General features: G+C 37.4%; 1 protein-coding gene across 8 annotated transcripts in view; it reads left to right on the top strand.

The window, feature by feature from the left end:
- Nucleotides 1-18,894, top strand: part of TMEM182 (transmembrane protein 182) — a 96,646-nt gene that overhangs the window by 27,390 nt on the left and 50,362 nt on the right. The gene's annotated exons all lie outside the window — the stretch shown is intronic.

The raw sequence follows: 18,894 nt of genomic DNA, 5'->3' as shown, positions 1-18,894 counted from the left end.
AACTGAGAGTCGTGATTACCGAGTTCCTTGGTATTTACATCCTCTTTGTCCTATGGAAGGTACACAAACTTAGTTGGTATGGAAAATATATCATATATACTTAAATGTAGTTTTATACAAAGTACAAAAGCTCAATATGTCAACTTGATTCTCAGCTGGTTTCATGAAGTTTTTAACAAAGGGTGTTTCTTGTAATCTTAAAACTAAGAATTGGTTCGTTATTTACCAATGTCATAAATAAAGACAAAAATATTTGTTTTTTTTTTCAAAGACAGTAAGCAGCATATTTACTTTTCTGAATAAACTTATATTAGTAGTCCCCAGAGAATCAATAGGAGATATATAGGTAGGGGTGGGGTTGGGAAGAGAGAATGATGGATGGATGGATTGATGGAGAGATTTTAAAGAATGGGCTTATGTGATTGTGGAGGCTGGCAAGTCTAAAATCTATAGGGCAAGATTTCAGGCTGGATAAGAGTTGCTGTTGTAGTCTTGAATCTGAAGCCTAGAAACTCTGGTAGAAGTTTTTCTTTAGGTAACCTCAGTCTTTATTCTTAAGGCCTTCAACTGATTAGATGAGGCCCACCCCCATTATGGGTAGTTTAACCACATTAATGCATAAAATTAACCATTGCAAATTATATGCCTTATAATTTTAAGTTTGTCAAAGGATGTAGCATTTGCTTATATCACACAATTAACATGACACTTTATGGAGTGGAAGTGGGGTCTGAATAGCAAACGAGATAAGCTGTCATACAGCCATGCTTATCCATCATAGTCGCTTGTGCTTAAAAGGGCTCTGGCTTTTGGCCTTGAGAACGAGCGGTGTGAATGTTCCTTCCCATTAATAACTGCAAAAGGCGCTTCCATTTGTCAAAGCATTTTGCATTGTGTGACATGGACCTTTTCACTGATAAGAGACGAGATGACATAGGAAAGTGTATAAACTATTCTGTCTCACAAAAAGTTGCAAAAAAGGTATCCCTTCCCTGACATTCTTACTTTTGTAAAATTGACCAAGAAGTAGCAGAGTAGAACAGGGTTGACTTTCCACAACATTAGGTGTTTGCATAGCTATTAGTGTTCTGTTGATAACTCATGTATATGTTCAGGTCCTGTGATGATCGGATAGGTATCATGGGTGCTATATATGTTTAAATGAATCTACATATTTGAAGAGTCTGTAGCTCAGGGAATTAGCGGAGAACTTGAAACACAAGGTGACATGATCTAAACATAATAATTATGATGGAGGTGGAGTGTACGTGCATGCCCCAAAAATTATACTGCAATTACAGTTAGAATCATTATGTAGCACTGCATATAATTACTGTGTCATTTTTGGATCTAATGACAAAACCATATTCCAATTTTTTTTTTTGTTTTAAATGATCACACTCCCCTTGGCTCACATATTGTAACTCCCTATTCACTTTAAGCAGCTTTATCAAACATTTTAGCAAACATGACCAAGACGGGAGGAAGGCTGTCCTACAAAGAAACAGCTTATACACATTTCATTTACATTCATAGTAACATACAATGGTATCTGACATTATATTTGGGTGATTTTTTTTTATGGTTCCCTTATCCAAGAGAAGGGCCATCGATATCGTGAGAAGGGTTTTATCTGACTGAAAAGTGAGTGTTTCCTAGTTAGTGAGGCTATCTAGTCTTCACCAGACCCCATATGTACTCTTGGGTTTCATATACCCTCATAATTATCAGGCATTATACATTTGCCAACTTATCTTGGGTAAATTCAGAGTCTGTTTGTAAAAATTGGATGCATTCCAGTCTGGCAAATATAATTGGTAAAATACTTTGTATTTTCCTTAGTTTTTGCAGTTACAGTTAGCCAGTATCGAATCAGTGAAAATAATATAGCAGTGTTTGATTGTTCTGGAAAGACTATTTTACAATCATTGGATGCTACTGATGAAATTGTTCTATTTCATAATATGGAGACTGAAACTCAGAGAAACCTTGTGACTCGGTTTTCACACAGCTGATCCTTGGCAGAACTAATGCAAAGGTCCAAATCTCTGCATTTTATTTATTGATAATCTTATTATAATCTACAGTGAAATGAAAAGGCAAATCTTAGTATTTGCCGTCAAATCTTTCTAAGCATGAGTCTTTTAGTTGGATCTCAACAAAAGAGCAATTTTAAATTTATGTTGCCTTTCTCTCCTTTTCTATCTGATCCTGACCTGTGTATACAGTCAGGTCTAATTCAGTGTTTCCTTTATTTATTTATTTTTTGTCTCAAGTACACATTCTAAAATTCAATTATGCTCAACTTTAGTTATTTGAATGGTTGCCCAAGCCTAGAGAAGTTTTGAGGTAGGATTGTATACTTTGACTTCCTTTATTTTTTTTTAATATTTTTTTAATGTTTATTTATTTTTGAAGGAGACAGAGACAGAGTGTGAGCAGGGAAGGGGCAGAGGAGAGGGAGACACAGAATCTGAAGTAGGCTCCAGGCTCTGAGCTGTCAGCACAGAGCCCGATGTGGGGCTCGAAGCCATGAGCTGTGAGATCATGACCTGACTTGAAGTCAGATGCTTAACTGACTAAGCCACCCAGACGCCCCACTTTGACATCCTTTAAACAATTCTATTGCCTTTTGATATCTGTCAGAATTTAGATTTTCTGGTTTGCTTCATGATTAAACTCAATAACCATTTATTTGGTATCATTTGGTGATGATGTATAGAACATAGATTAATTTTCAAGATAATTCAGCCCTTGAGTGAATTAATAATTTTCTTGCTATCCCCATAGCCTTTGGCCACACCTATATCAAAGTGCTCATTGCATGTAACTGCAATTGTTCACCTTAGTTTCTTTATTATTTGTTGGAGCTCCCTAGAGACACAGGATGTAACATACTCATATTTATACCCCCAGAACCTAGTATAGTGAGTGGTACTTAGTAAGTGCTTAAATATTTCTATGGAATGACTAAGTGCAAAAATTCCTTGGCCTTCTTATTCAGCAGAATATATTGAACATGATGTGTCCCTTCCTTCATGAGTTGGAACAAATGCATACATGATGGCCTTCTTTGAGTTCTTCAGAATCAGTGTTTGCCCTCCTGCGTTAGGGCCTTTGTACCTGCCGTCCCTCCTCCCCAAATGCTCCTCCCTTCACTTCTCTAACAAAGCAGGCCCATTCTCTGAGCTAATACATACTTCAGTTTTCTTTCTTTGTTTTTTTTTTTTTAATTTTTTTTAAATGTTTATTTTTTTGAGAAAGAGAGCATGAGCAGGGGAGGAGCAGAGAGAGAGGGAGACACAGAAACCAAAGCAGGTTCCAGGCTCTGAGCTGTCAACACAGAGCCCAACATGGGGCTCAGACTCATGGACCACAAGATCATGACCTGAGCCAAAGTCGGATGCTTAACCAACTGAGCCACCCTGGGGGCCCCATACATCAGTTTTCTAAGGAAGCCTTCCATAGAGGTAGTTTTTGATATCAGATATAATCTTTAAGAAAAAAATCATAGAAAAGGAGGTGGTAAAATATCAATTATATTTAGGAGGAGAAAAAATAAGCAAAGGCAGCCCACAAAGGAGAAAGAGAAAGATGCCTTGAGAAAGAAGCTGATGAGCAGGCTGTCAACACTGTTCCAGGGGCCTGTGGGTAGACAGGAAGAGTCTTGGGAAGGAGGTGGTGTCCCTCAGTGACAAATGCAGAAGCAGAAAGGAACTGGATAATACTGATAATGCAGGGGTTCCCATGGCCACTCATAGCTGTGCCTACTGAAGGCTCAGCTACAGAGGCCCTCAAAGGCTCTTTACAGGCATCTATTTCTAAATGTAAACCCACAATGCCCTGCTGGTTTGGCCTGAGACCTGAGGCCTTCTGCTCTGTATCCCATTCCTGCTCACTGCCTGTTCTCTCAGATGGGACCTGAGGGCCCTGCCCTCTTTCCTGGCAATGCCCTTCCTCCTCCAGGAACCGTTCCATTTTCCTGCACATTTTGTCACCCAACAGTCCTCCTGAGGGCCTAGCTCTATCCCAGGCTTCTTCCTCCTTCACTTGTCCCAGGAGAAGAGGTGAGAAAGCAGTGATGCTCATAAAGGGGCAGAGCCACAGAATGATGGGGGCATGAAACCTCATACAGGGTGGTTAGGGGATGGGCAATGAACAAGTTAAGACCTTTGTGAGGAGCCAGCACTTGGACTTGGAGTAGCTCCCAAGAGTACACATTTACAGAGAATACTAAGTCCTTATAAAAACAGTCACACACACACACACACACACACACACACACACACACACACACACCATCTTGCTCTGCTATGCAAGGCAAAATAAAATATAAATACCATCATATCTGACAATTTTATTTCTTTAATATTTTAGATTTGAATCTAAAGTTAATGCAAACACTTACATAACTACGAAGGCACATCAACACACCTGAGGCACCTAATTTCATTGGGATGACCTCCTGCTTCCAGATCAATTATGCTTCCGTAGCTGGGTCCTATTTACGAATTTTCCCATGTTCAATACGGTGAATCTGGACGTTGTCTTAAATTTACCAAATTTCCTTCTGTTCTGCTTTAGTTATATAGCAAAAAAACATACATTGTAAAATATAATGGAAATCAGTTCCTTTTTTGTTTTGTTTTGTTTTTTGGTCAAAAATGTCAAGTACCTAGATATTTAGAAATACCTTGACATTCACTCAATGTGCTACTATCATTCAGACATTTGGGATTACACAGCCACAGACACAGACACAGCGTGATATTACGGGGTGACTGCAATTCCTGATTTCTGGCTGACTTTTCACCTGTGACCCAGTGAAGGCTCCCCTGCATTCAGATCACAGGGCACTCATAGGGCAGCTCGCCCCGTCTTCCAAAGCTGCAGGTCATGAGGATACAGTTGGCTTTCAGGTCCAGGTCCCAATATCAAAGCTGTAATTAAAAATCACTTTTTCAGAGGGTGTTTTGTGTTCTCTACAACTGATTCATGGACATCTAAGGATTGATTGACAGCTATGTGACATCCCTGCACTAATGCGGGGAGATTGCCTTCTGAAAACAAGACTGTGTGGTTATTTACCATAGTGTGGCTTGACTTCCCTTCATGGAGGACAGGCTCTAGCCTCTACAGAGGCTTCTGGTGATAGCTATTGAAATGTCAACCACACTCAGAAGTAGAAATATTCTCCAATCATAGAGAATCTCTTGGTGCCTTGGCAGTATTGACATTTGTGGCCAGATAATTCTTTGCTGTGGAGGCTGCTCTGTGCATTGTGAGATGTTGGGCAGTACCCCTGGCCTCTACCCCTGGAGCACCCTTCAGTTGTGCCAGTCAAAAATATCTCTTAACATAGGCAAATGTCCTGAGGTGGGTGGGCACAAAATCACCTCTCATGAGAACTACTGAAACATTCTAGACATTCATTCCTAACACTTCTGAGGACCCAAGCTCTTCTTTAGAATTATACTGTAAACATCTGTGCCCAGCTCCAAGTCTGGACTCAAAAAGCACATTAATAATAATGGTTAGTTTCCTGTTTCCATGCAGAATATACAGCCAAAAAAGGAGCAAGGATCTGGTCTGGGTCTCTCTCATCTTTAAATATTACCATTTCTACTCCAAGTTGTGGATCTTGTCATAGAAAAAATATTTACTAGTTCCAGTGGAAAAAAATATCGAATGACTGCTGTAGGCTGGGCACTGTTCTGCAGGCTTTAGTGTCAGCCCTAAACTTACACTTATGGAACTTTCATTATGGGGGGAGGCAGATGACAAACAAAATAAATCAGTTAAGTACTTGGGGAGAAATAAAAGGGGGTATAGTGTGTGTGGAAGCAACCTCAATATTAAATAAGGTGATAGGCCTCATAGCGAAGGTGATGTGTGTTTTGAGTTGGCCAGCCCTGGTTGAATGGGGCTCTGTGATCCAGCTAAGCTGTCATGGTTCACAATCCTTCTTTTGAGGCTAGGTGGATGCTGTGCACAGAGTACTTAGCAGTGGAGCCGGCTTGTGGTAAGGGTTCTATGGGAGTTAGAAGCTGGGCTTTCAGTCAGTGTATCTGTGTTCACTACCTGAAGCCACCACTTCCTGCCTCTGGCTTCTTTATCTCAACAAAACTCCCTGCACTTGTTTGTGAAAGGGAAATTAGTATAGTATCAACTCACACAGTTGTTAAAATGAGAATAGGTAAAAATACAAATGTCAGCTATTTCTAGGGCAATATGCCAATTTAGAGCACTGATGATAAGTCCTCATGAGGGCACGTTAATTCCTCATGGCTTCTCCCTAGTGAAATGCTCCAGCTCTCTGCATGTGTGTGTGTGTGTTTGTGGGTAGTGTGTGTGTGTGTGTGTGTGTGTGTGTGTGTGTGTGTGTATACACATGTGCGTGCGTGTGTGTGCACAGTGACATCCAGCATTTGGTAGAGCTCTGGCAAAGAATAAGGGCTTCAAAAGTGGCTTTCCTCATCCTAGTACAAGATACTTAATATTACCATCTGTAATGGCCAAGCTTTGTCACTTTTTATCTAGTAATTTTGATTAAAATTCATTCAACAAATATTTATTGAGCACATACTATGTGCCAGGCATTGGGTTCTGGGGAACAGCAGTGCACAAAAACAGATGGAAATCTCTGTCTTTGTGGGGCTGACAGTCTTGAGAGGGGAGACGCACAAGACAAGATAAAATAAGTCAATTTTATAGTATGTTGGAAGATGAAAAGTGCTCTGGAAAAGCATGACACCTGAAAAGAGGCTGGAGACTAGAAGCTGGCAGAAGTGAGGGTGATAAAAACTCTGTAATGTGCTAAGAAGAAAGCTTGGCTCTGAGAAAATGATATTTAGTGGAGACTTGTAGAAAGTGAGGGAGTGAGCTGTGTGATATCCAGAAGAAGAGTGTTCCAGATAGAACTTGAGATGCAAAGGCCCAGAGGCTGGAACATGGCTGATGTGTGCAAAGAGCACAAAAGAAGGCAGTATGGCAGGAAGAGATTGAGTGAGTGGAGAGTAGAGGAGATGATCAGAGAGATGGTGGGTTCAGGGAGAGGCTGGGCCAGTGTAAAGACCTTGGCTCATGTTCTGAATGAGAGAAGAAGGGGGCTAATGGATGATTTCGACCTGATTTGTGTCATAAAAGAATATCTCCGATTATTGCATTGTTAACAGACTAGTCAAATGTGGAATCGGGACTAGTTAGTCAGGAGGTTTGCTATATTTCAGATGGCTAAGAAAAAGATATTAAAAGGTGAAAATTTGTTTGAATCTGCCATGGTCCCTTAAAATTGTTTCGAACCAGTAAGAATATCTATCAGTATCATTAGCAAAACACAACACAACAAAAAAACTCTTATGCCCAGGCTGCTATATACCTTAAAATATCAGTCCTGGATTCCAGATTTTCCCTTGTTTTAAATTAAAAAAAAAGTATTTTATTGTAGAAACTCTCAAACATAGTAATTATTAACATATTTTCTAATTGAATGATCATTACTGTGAATTTTGAGAGTTCTTTGTATATTCTAGGTATAAGTCATTTATTGAATACATAGTTTCCAAACATTTCCTCCCGCTCTGTAGCTTTTTTCATCATCTTGAAAAGACCTTGAAAACAAGGTCTTTCACAGAGTAAAAGTTGTGAATTTTTATGAAGTTCAGTTTGTGGAGTTTTTCTTTTATGGATCGTGTTTTTAGTGTCATCTCTGAGAACTGTTTACCAAACCCCAGGTTCTGAAGTTTGTCTCCTCTTTTCTTCCAAAAGTTTTATAGTTTTATGTTTTATATTTAAATCTATGGTCCAGTTTGAGGTACTTTTTGTATAAAATGTATGATTTATAATTTTTCAAACATGTGTCCCATTTCCCTAGCACCATTTTTTTTGTAAAGACTATCTTTCCCCCATTGAATTGATTTTGCACACATTAAAAAGTAGTAGGTCATACTTGTGTTGGACTATTTTTGGATTATGTATTCTGTTGCATTGACGTATGTGTCTGTCCCTCTGCCAGAGCCACACCATCCCGATTACTTCAGCTGTATCTTGAAGTTGGGGTGAATGATTCCTCCTATTCAGTTCTTTCTTCAAAATTATTTTAGCTATTCTAGATCCTTTTCCTTTAAATTAAAATTTAGGATAGTTTTATCTATATCTATAGTAAGCCTTTCTTGGATGATAGAATTGCCTGTATCAATTTGGGAAGAATTAATTTTATTATGTTGAGCCTTCCAAACTGTGTAATGCAGTATATCTTTCCATTTATTTAGATCTTTAATTTCTTTCACCAGCATTTTGTAGTTTTCAGCTTATGTTGTTAGATTTCATCTAAGTATTTAAATTTTTTTAGAAATTATAACTGCTATATATTTTTAATTGTGGTTTCCATATATTTATTGATAATAGGAATATAATTGATTTTTAATGTGTATATTGTATAGTGAGACCTTGCTGAACTTACTTAGTAGTTTTAAGAGGTTTTGTATTTGTTTTTTTGTAGGTTACTTTGGATTTTCTACGTAAACATTCATGTCATTGGCACAAAGACCAGTTTTATTTCTTCCTTGCTTATTTATATACCTTTTATTTCCTTTTCTTACTTTGTTGCATGGGCTATAACTTCCAGTACCATGGTGAATAGCAGCAGTGCAAGAAGACACTTTTGCCTCATTTCTAGTCTTCAGGAGAAGGCATTCAGTATTTTTTCCTCACGTATGATGTTTGCTATAGGCCTTTTTTTTTTACATACATTCTTTATTAACTTGAAATTCCCCTCTATTCCTTATTTACTGAGAGTATTTATAATAAGTGAATGATGAATTTTGGTAATTTTTTTTGCATCAGTTGATATGATCACAATTTTTATTCTTCTTTAGCATACTAATATCACATATTACATTTATTGATTTTCAAATATTGAACCAGCCTCTTACCATTGGAATAAACTCCATATGGTCATGATAAATAATTCATTTAATATATTGCTGAATTCTATTTGTTAATATTTTGTAAGGATTTTTTCATTTGTATTTATGAAGGATATTGGTCTATAGTTTTCCTTTTTTTAACTCATTTTTCTGGGTTTAGTATCTGTGTAAAAATGATTTCATAAAGTAAATTGGGAAGTATCTTCTGTATACAAGAAGAGATTGTGGAGAATTGGTGTTAGTTCTCTTTAAATGCTTATGTTTGATAGAATTCACCAGTGAGATAATCTTGGCCAGGAGATTTAACTTTCAGGAAATTTAAAATTATAAATTCATTTTACTCAATAGTTACAGGGCTATTCAAATTATGTAGTTAACATTGTGTGATTTGTGATGGTTTGTGTTTTTCTAGGAATTGGTTCATTTCATCTAAGTTGTAAAAAATATATATAGAGAGAGAGTTGTTCAAAATATTCCTTTATTATTTTTTATGTATGCTGTATCTGTGGTGATATCTCATGTTTCATTCCTGATATTGGTAACTTGTGTCTTATTTTTTCTTTGTCAGTATTGTTAAAATAGTGTTAATTTTGTTGAACTTTTCAAAGATCCTGCTTTTGTTTGTTTGTTTGTTTCTTTGTTTTCCTATTAATTTTCTGTTTTGAATTTCATTGATTTCTGCTCTTTATTATTTCGTTCTTTCTGATTGCTGTAGGTTTGTCTTGCTCTTCATTTTGAAATGAAAAATTAGGTTATTGGTCTTTTATCCTCTTTTCTAATATAAGCATTTACGGGTATAGATTTCACTCTCAGCACTGCTTTGGCTGCTTCCTACACTTTTGATATGTTTTATTTTTCTTTTCATTCAACTTTGTGTTGTCTCATTTCTCTTGATACTTTATTGTTTGACTCATAGATTATTTAGAAGTGTGTTGTTTAGTTTCCAAAAGTTTGGAGATTTCCTTTCAATCTTTCTGTTATTAATATTCAGTTGATTCCCTTGTGATTAAAGACCATACTCTGTATAATTTAAATTCTTTTAAAGTTAATGAGATTTGTGTTGTGGCCCAGGGTATGGTCTATTTTTCTCTGTATTCCATGGCACTTGAAAGAATGTACTGCTGTTGAATGGAATGTGTTGTGAATGTCAGTTAGAGCTTATTGGTTGATGGCATTGTTGAATTCTTCTATATTCTGACTGATTTTCTGTCTAGGTTTTCTAGTAATTGGTGAGAAGGGATATGGAAGTCCCCAGCTATAATTGTGGATTTATCTACTTCTCTTTTCATATGTAGCAGTTTTTGCTTTACATATGCTGCTCCTTTTTTGTCAGATGCATACACATTTGGTGTTGCTATGTCTTTTTGGTAGAGTCACCCTTTTATCATTATTTAATGTTGCCAATAATTTTCTTTATTCTAAAATCTATTTTATCTGATATGGATAAAATATCTCCACTCCTTAATTCTTTGAATTAGTATTTACATGGTATGTAATTGCTCATTTTTTTTTACTTTCAATATTTCTATATTATTATATTTGAAGTGAGTTTATACACATCATATAGTTGGAAGATTTTTTTAATCGAGTCTGCTAAGCTATCTCTTTTCAACTTAAATATAATTTTTTAGAGAAATTTTAGGTTCACAGCAAAATTGAGAGAAGGTCCAGGGGTTTTTCATTTACCCACTGCCCCACACATTCAGGCTTGGCCCGTTATCAGCATCCCCCTACCAGAGTGGTACATTTGTTACAACCGATGAACCTACATTGATACACCATAATCACTGAGAGTCCATTATTTTACCTTAGGGCTTACTGTTGATGTTGTTCATTTTATGGGTTTAGACAAATGTATAATGACATGTATCCATTATTACATTATCACATAACATGATTTCACTGCCCTAGAAATCCCGCATGCTCTGCCTATTTACCACTCTGCTCCACCCCAACATCTGGCAACCACTGATATTTTTACTGTCTCCATAGTTTTATCTTTTCTAGAATGTCACATTGTAGGAATCATAGAGCATGTTGCCTTTTCAGATTGGTTTCATTCACTTAGTAACATGCATTTAGTTTTTCTTCATGTTATTATCATGTCCTGGTAGTTCATCTCTTGTTAGCACTGAGTAATATTTCATTGGCTGACTTCACCACAGTTTATTTATCCGTTTACCTATTGAAAGACAACTCCGTTGCTTCCAAGTTTTTGCCGTTATGAATACAGCTGCTATAAACATCTGCATGCAGGTTTTTATGTGGACACAAGTTTTAATACCAAGGAGCATGACTGCTAGGTAGCATAGCACGTATATCTTTCATTTTATAAAATACTTCTAAACTCTCCTGCACAGTGGCTAAAACATTCTGCATTCTCACTAGCATTGAGATTTCCTATTGCTCCAATCCTCTCTAGAATTTGATATTGTTAATATTCTGAATTTTGGCCACTTTGATAGGTGTGTAGTGGTATCTTGTTGCTTTAATTTGCACTTCCCTGATGACAAATACTGTGGTGCATCTTTTCATAAGCTTGTTTGCAATCTTTATATCTTCTTTGTTTCTCTTAAGATCTTTGTCTACTTTTTAATTGAGCTTTTTGTCTTCTTATTCTTGAGTTTTAGGAGTTCATTGTATACTTTGGCTCACAGTCATTTATTGGATGTGCCTTTTGCAAATATTTTCTCCCACTCTGTGGCTTGTTTTCTTATTTTCTTGACATTGTGTTTTGCAGGAGAATTTTTTATTATTAAATATAATTTATTGTCAAATTGGTTTCCATACAACACCCAGTGCTCATCCCAACAGGTGCCCTCCTCAATGCCCATCGCCCACTTTCCCCTCTCCCCACCCCCTATCAACCCTCAGTTTGTTCTCAGTATTTAAGAGTCCCTTATGGTTTGCCTCCTTCCCTCTCTGTAACTTTTTTTTCCCTTCCCCTCCCCCCTGGTCTTCTGTTAAGTTCCTCAGGATCCACATATGAGTGAAAACATATGGTATCTGTCTTTCTCTGCCTGACTTATTTCACTTAGCGTAATACCTTCCAGTTCCATCCACGTTGTTGCAAATGGCATGATTTCATTCTTTCTCTTGGCCAAGTAGTATTCCATTGTATATATAAACCACATCTTCTTTGTCCATTCATCAGTTGATGGGCATTTAGGCTCTTTCCATAATTTGGCTATTGTTATCGCTTCTCGGCCTTTTGGCTAAGGTCAAGTGCATAATTTGACTATTGTTGAAGTGCTGCTATAAACATTGGGGTACAAGTGCCCCTGTGCATCAGCACTCCTGTATCCCTTGGGTAAATTCTTAGCAGTGCTATTGCTGGGTCATAGGGTAGATCTATTTTTAATTTTTTGAGGAACCTCCACACTGTTTTCCAGAGTGGCTGCACCAGCTTGCATTTGTATTTCCCTGATGAGGACGGACATTGAGCATCTTTTGCAGAAGAATTTTTAATTTTAATGAAGTTGAGCTTATCAAGTATTTTTTTCATGGATTGTGCCTTTGTGTTGTATCTAAAAAGCCATCACTGTACCCAAGGACATCTAGGTTTTCTCCTACATTCTAGGAGTTTAAATTTTTTTTAATGTTTTATTTATTTTTAAGACAGAGAGAGACAGAGCATGAGTGGGGATGGGGAAGAGAGAGAGGGAGACACAGAATCTGAAGCAGGCTCCAGGCTCTGAGCTGTAAGCACAGAGCCCAACGCGGGGCTCAAACTCACAAACTGTGAGATCATGACCTGAGCTGAAGTCAGATGCTCAACCGACTGACCACCTGGGTGCCCCTAGGAGTTTTATAGTTTTGTGTTTTACTTTTAGGTCTATGATCCATTTTGAGTTAATTTTCATGAAGGTGTGAGTTCTGTGTCTACATGCATTTCATTGCATGCAGATGTCCACCTGTTCCAGTAGCACTTTCCTTGCTCCATTTGTCCATTCTTTGATCCTTTGTCAAAGATCAGTTGACTATATTTATATGCATCTGTTTCTGGGCTAAATATTATGTTCCATTGATCTAAATATGTCAATTATTTTTTCATTACCACACTCTCTTGGTTACTATAGCTTCATAGTAAATCTTGAACTTAAATAGTATCAGTCCTCCAACCTTGTTCTTCTGCTTAAATATTTTGCTGGCTCTTCTTGGTCTTTTGCTTCTCCATACAAACTTTGGAATCAGTTTATTGATACCCACAGAATATTTTGATGGGATTTTGATTGGGATTGCATTGCCTCTATAGACCGAGTTAGGAAGAAGTGACATCTTGACAATACTGAATCTTCCTACCAATGAACATGGGATATCTCCATTTATTTAGTCCTTGGATTTTGTTCAACAGTGTTTTCTGCTTATCCTCATATAGATCTTATACATATGTTGTTCAATTTAAACCTAACTATTTGATTTTGGGGGTGTTAATGTAAATGGTATTTTAGTTTTAATTTCAAATTTATTTTTTCATTGCCAGCATATAGGAAATCGGTTGACTTTTGTGTATCAATCTTGCTACAGCCTTGTTGTTATTAGTTCCTGGAGTTTTTTGTTTTTGTTTTTTGTAGATTATTTTAGATTTTCTTCATAGATGATCATATCATCAATGAACAAAGAGTTTTATTTCTTCCTTCCCAATCCTTATACCTTTTATTTTATTTTCTTGTCTTACTGCATTAGCAAAGACTTCCAGTGTGATTTTGGCAAGGAGTGGTAAAAGGGAACATTCTTGAGTATTTTTGGAATAGCTTCGAGTTTCTCATTGTTAAATATAATTTTAGCTGCAGGATTTTTGTACATGCACATTATCATTTTAAGGAATTTCCCCTCTATTCCTAGTTTCCTGAGAGGCTTTTGTTTGTTTGTTTGTTTGTTTTGTTTTGTTTTGTTTTTTGACCATGTTTTATTGGATTTTGTCAAATGCTTTTTCTGCATCTATTGATATGATCATGTGATTTTTCTTTTTTAAGCTTCTCAATGTGATGGATTATATTAATTGATTTTTTTTAATGTTGAATCAGCCTTGCATATCTAGGATAAATCTCACTTTATCATGGTGCATAATTCTTTATACACATTGTTGGATTCAATTGGCTGATATTTTGTTGGTAATTTTTGCATCCATGTTCATGAGAGATATTGGTCTTTAGTTTTGGTGTTAGGATAATGTTGGCCTCCTAGAGTGATTTAGGAGGTACTACCTCTGTTTCTATCCTCTGAGATATTGTAGAGATTGATAAACTTTTTCCTTAAATATTTGGCAAAATTCACCAGGGAACCATTTGGGCCTGGTCCTTTCTGTTTAGGAAGATTATTAACTGCTAATCCCATTTCTTTAATAGACATTTGTCTTTATACGTTGAGTATTGGCAGATTGTGTCTTTCAAGGAATTAGTCCATTTCCTCAATATTATCAAATTTGTAGGCATAGAGTATTTCATAGTATTCCTTTATTAACCCATTTTTTGGCTGCTTATTAATTTTTTATTGAAGTGTAGCTGACAGTGTCATATTAACTTCAAGTGTACAACTTAGTGATTCAACATTATGAAGTGATAAGTATGATAAATCCAGCTATTTTTACTGTCCTTGCAAAATGTACTGATGTTCTCTCTTTCACTTTTGATATTGGTGATTTCTGTCCTCCTTTTTTTTGTTAGACAGATTGGCTAGAGGCTTATCAATTTTGTTGATCATTTCAAAGACCATCTTGGTTTTGTTGATTTTTTCTATTGATTTTCTGTTTTCAAATTAATTGATTTTCATTATAATTATATTACCTCTTTGCTTTTGCTTACGTTGGATTTAATTCACTCAACTTTTTCTAGTTTTTTAAGGTTGAAACTTAGATAAATGATATTAGATCTTTCTTCTTTTTTAACATATGCATTTAGTGCTATAAATTTTCCTTAGGCACTGTTTTCTCTGAATCCCACATATTTTGGCAAGTTGTGTTTTCATTTTCATTTAGTTGAAAATGTTTTACATTTCTCTTGATATTATTCTTTGACCCCTGTGTTATTTAGAAGTGTGTTTTTAATCTCTATATATTTTGGGATTTTCCAGTTATCTTTGTTATTGGTTCTAATTTAACTCTGTTATGGTCTGAGAGAAGACATTGTTTGATCTCTATTTTAAATTTGTTAAGGAGTGCATTATGGTCTGGAATGTGGTCTGTCTTAGTTAGTGTTTCATGTAAGCTTGAGAAAATGTGTATTCTGCTCTTGTTTGGTGAAGTAGTCTATAGATGTCAATTATATCCAGTTAATTGATGGTGTTGCTGAGCCCAGCTATGATCTTGCTGATTTTCTACCTGCTGGAGCTGTCCATTTCTTATGGAGAAGAGTTAAAGTCTCCAACTGTAACAGTGGATCCATTCTTTTCTCTTTCAGTTCTGTCAGTTTCTGCCTCAAGTAATTTGGCACTCTCTTGTTAAACACATACACATTAAGGTAAAGCTGTTCTTTAATTAGTGTATTTATGCTCTTTATATTTAATGCCATTATTGATATGTTAGGAATTAACCCTGCCATTTAAATTTTTATTTTCTTTTACCTTTGATTCCCCTCCACCACCACCCCAGAGATAGCACAAGCAGGGGAGAGGGGCAGAGGGAGAGAGAGTGAGAATCTCAAGCAGGCTCCACGCTCAGTGTGGAGCCTGGTGTGGGCCTCGATCTCACAACTATGAGATCATGACCTGAGCCAAAATGAAGAGTCAGTCGCTCAACCGACTGAGCTACCCAGGCATCTCAGTTCTGTTTTTTTTGTTTTGTTTTGTTTTGTTTTGTTTTGTTTTGTTTTGTTTTGTTTTGTTTTAATTTCTCTGTTTTCTTGTTCCTGCCTTACTATGGGTTATTTAAATTTTTTTTAGAATTTCATTCCATTTTGATTTATCTATAGTGTTTTTGAGTATATCCCCTTTTTCTACTTTATCCCACTTTCCAGACCATCCATTGAGTTTTTATTTTTGGCTACTATATTTTTTCATTCTTAAGATTTTCTTTTGTTTCTTCTTTATATCTTCTATTTCTTTGCCAAGATTTAATTTTCTCTTCAATTTAATCCCTATTTTCTTTAAGACATTAAAAATTTTTTTTAACACTTATTTATTATTGAGAGATAAAGACAGAGCATGAGCATGGGAGGGACAGAGAGAGGAGGAGACACAGAATACGAAACAGGCTCCAGGCTCTGAGCTGTCAGCACAGAACGCAATGCAGGGCTTGAACCCACAAACCGTGAGATCATGACCTGCATCGAAGTCAGATGCTTAACCGACTGAGCCACCCAGGCACCCCAAGACATTTTTATCATGGCTCATTAAAAATATTCATTAGCAAATACTACCATCTCCACTCTGTCTGTTGGCATCTATTGAGTGATGTTCTTCATTTAAGTGGTGATTCTCCTGGTTCTTGGTATGACTAGACATTTTTTTTTTCAACTAAAGCTGGAGTTTGGGGGTATTATGTTATGAAACTCTAGATGTTTTGTTTTGGTTGGCTTTTTTGGCACAGCTTCTGCGGGAGAAGGGATGGGTACCGTCTCAGGGAAAGTCAGGCAGGAGCAGAATTCCAGGTTCCCCACTTAGTATGTGTTGACGGGAAGAGATGCTGTGCTACTGCTGGGCAGTAATGAGAGTTCTGGCTTTCTACTGTGCTTTCCCTGATGCCATCCTATCCAGAAGGGGCAGGATTCAGTCATTGCAGCCTCTACACTGGCTTCCACTGACATGGAGAGTAGGCAGGGGTGGTCCTGACTCTCCACTCTACCTTCTCTGATACCACCCTAGGTGGAAGGAATGTCTTATTTTCACCTTTTAGGGGTGGAAGTCCAGGCTCCACACACGGTCTCTCCTGTCACTGTAATTGGTAACCTCATTACCCCTGCAAAGATGAAAGTCCTGACTCCTTATTTAGCCTTCTTTGACCCATCCTTGTGTGTGTGTGTGTGTGTGTGTGTGTGTGTGTGTGTATGTGTGTGTGTGTGTGTGTGTGTGTGTGTGTGTATTACAGAGGCAGTAGTGTTTGGAGCACCTTGTTACAGCCTATCAAGGGGCAAAGTCTAGGCTCCTTTCTTGGTCTTTGCTGATCAGAGTAAGGTTGGGAGCCCAAGTTTTACTACTGTAGTATGCTTATTTCCTGAAAGTTTCCTGCCTTACTAGGCAGCCCCTTACCTTGTCCTTTAGATAAACAGTTTTTGTTAGGGTTTTTTGTTTGTTTGTTTGTTTGTTTTTTGCCTATGATAGTTGCCATTTCTGGGTGTCGGGCTTTTCCATCTCCTCAAACACCACAGGATAGGGGCTGGATGTTCCCACCTGGTGGTGATGAAATTCTCACCTCCCTTTCTTCCCTGAAACCAACCCAGCACTGTATTGAAGTGGTCCATGTAGTCTGGTGAGGGGGAATGTAGGCTCTTCATTCAGACTGTGTTGAAATCTTCTGTGGTGTTTGAGTGCAGTAGAACAGTTATCGTCTAAATGTTTTCTGTCATGATAGATAGCCCCCTTCCTGGCACTTTGTCCAGGTTGACCTGTGCTTTTGCCATTTTCTGGTTCTCTACTTCTCTAGTGTCAAGTATGAGAGGAATGAGGCAAAAAGAAAACCCAGGGAACCCCCCCCCCCCACTGTGCCATTACTTGGGCTCTAAGCCCCCTCGTTGACATCTGCATCTTATATTTATCTTTCTGAATCCTCTTCTGTTTCATAGATAATCTCCAGGGATTTTAGTCCTGGTTGAAAAAAAAAAAGCAGAAGGTCACTATATCTGATTGTATAATGGAGGAATAATTGACTAATGGATTGGGTGTGGGGTGTGAGGGAAAGAGCAGAGTCGATGGTGACCCCCCTTTGTCTTTGCCAACTGGAGGGATGATGTTGCTATTACTAGAGATGCAGAGGGCTGAGGTGGAGCTGATCTTTAACAGGAAGCTTTGGAAGTTTTCAGAGGTGTTAAATTGAGGCTGCCTAGTGCAGACATTATGTGGCCTCTTGGATCACAGAGTCCAGAGTTAAAGGTGGAAGTCTGGGCAGGAAGTGTACCTTTGGGAGTCATTGTGTGGTGGTGTATTTAAAGTCATGAGACAAGATGAGACCATTTGGGGGAGTGAGTGTAGTGAGAAAGAAGGTCAGTCCAAGGACTGAGGCCAAGGATGTTCCATGGTTAAGTTTTCCTCAGAGGAGGAAGTGATAAGTTTTGTTAAATGCTGCCAGGGGGTAGAGGCAGGTATGGAGTGTGGTCCGACCCTTGGGTTGAACAGGCTGTCCTCAGCAACTTCACCTCCTATTTCACAAGCTGGACTTCCTTCTTCTGAGGCTCACTACTCTTATTTCCCTTTTCACAGATTATATATTTTTTTGCACTCTTTTTTTTCTTTCTTCCATCTGTAAATGATGATGTATGAATGATGAACACAAATACTACTTGATAAATTCCAGTGCTGGCATGAATGAGAACAAATGAATTTGTCAGTCATTGAGGCCATACATTTCCCAGAGACACCATCATAATTCCTTCAAAGCTATTTGTTTCTCTCCTTATTTCTGCTTATTTAAACCCACTAGACTATTAACAGATGTTAAAGGAACATTTTATTTGTTATTTTTATTTATTGTGTCAATAAAATATTGATTTCTTAATAAATATTAATGTATAATAGATAACAATTAATTTTATTTATTTTATCAAAATCATTCTTATCACAACAGAATGGCGTATTTCATTTCTGATTACAAGTTAAATGGATTGAGGGGAGCCCATCCTGGTGCTCGCCCACTTACTTGACATTGCATAGATAGCTCCCTGGATCTGGTGACAGCACTACGAGGTAGGATTTATTGCAGCCATCTCAAAGCCAAGGAAACTGAGTGTTTAAGTTTCTCACCCCAAAGATCAGGCTCTGCAATGAGCTGCCTGCTTCTCCATAACCACCTTCTTGATAACATTGTAGGAGAAATTAT

Source organism: Felis catus, chromosome A3 (genome assembly GCF_018350175.1).
Source record: "Felis catus isolate Fca126 chromosome A3, F.catus_Fca126_mat1.0, whole genome shotgun sequence".
Taxonomy (NCBI): Eukaryota; Metazoa; Chordata; class Mammalia; order Carnivora; family Felidae; genus Felis; species Felis catus.
The sequence above is the reverse complement of the archived record's forward strand: the minus strand, read 5'-3'. Positions and strand labels throughout refer to the sequence as shown.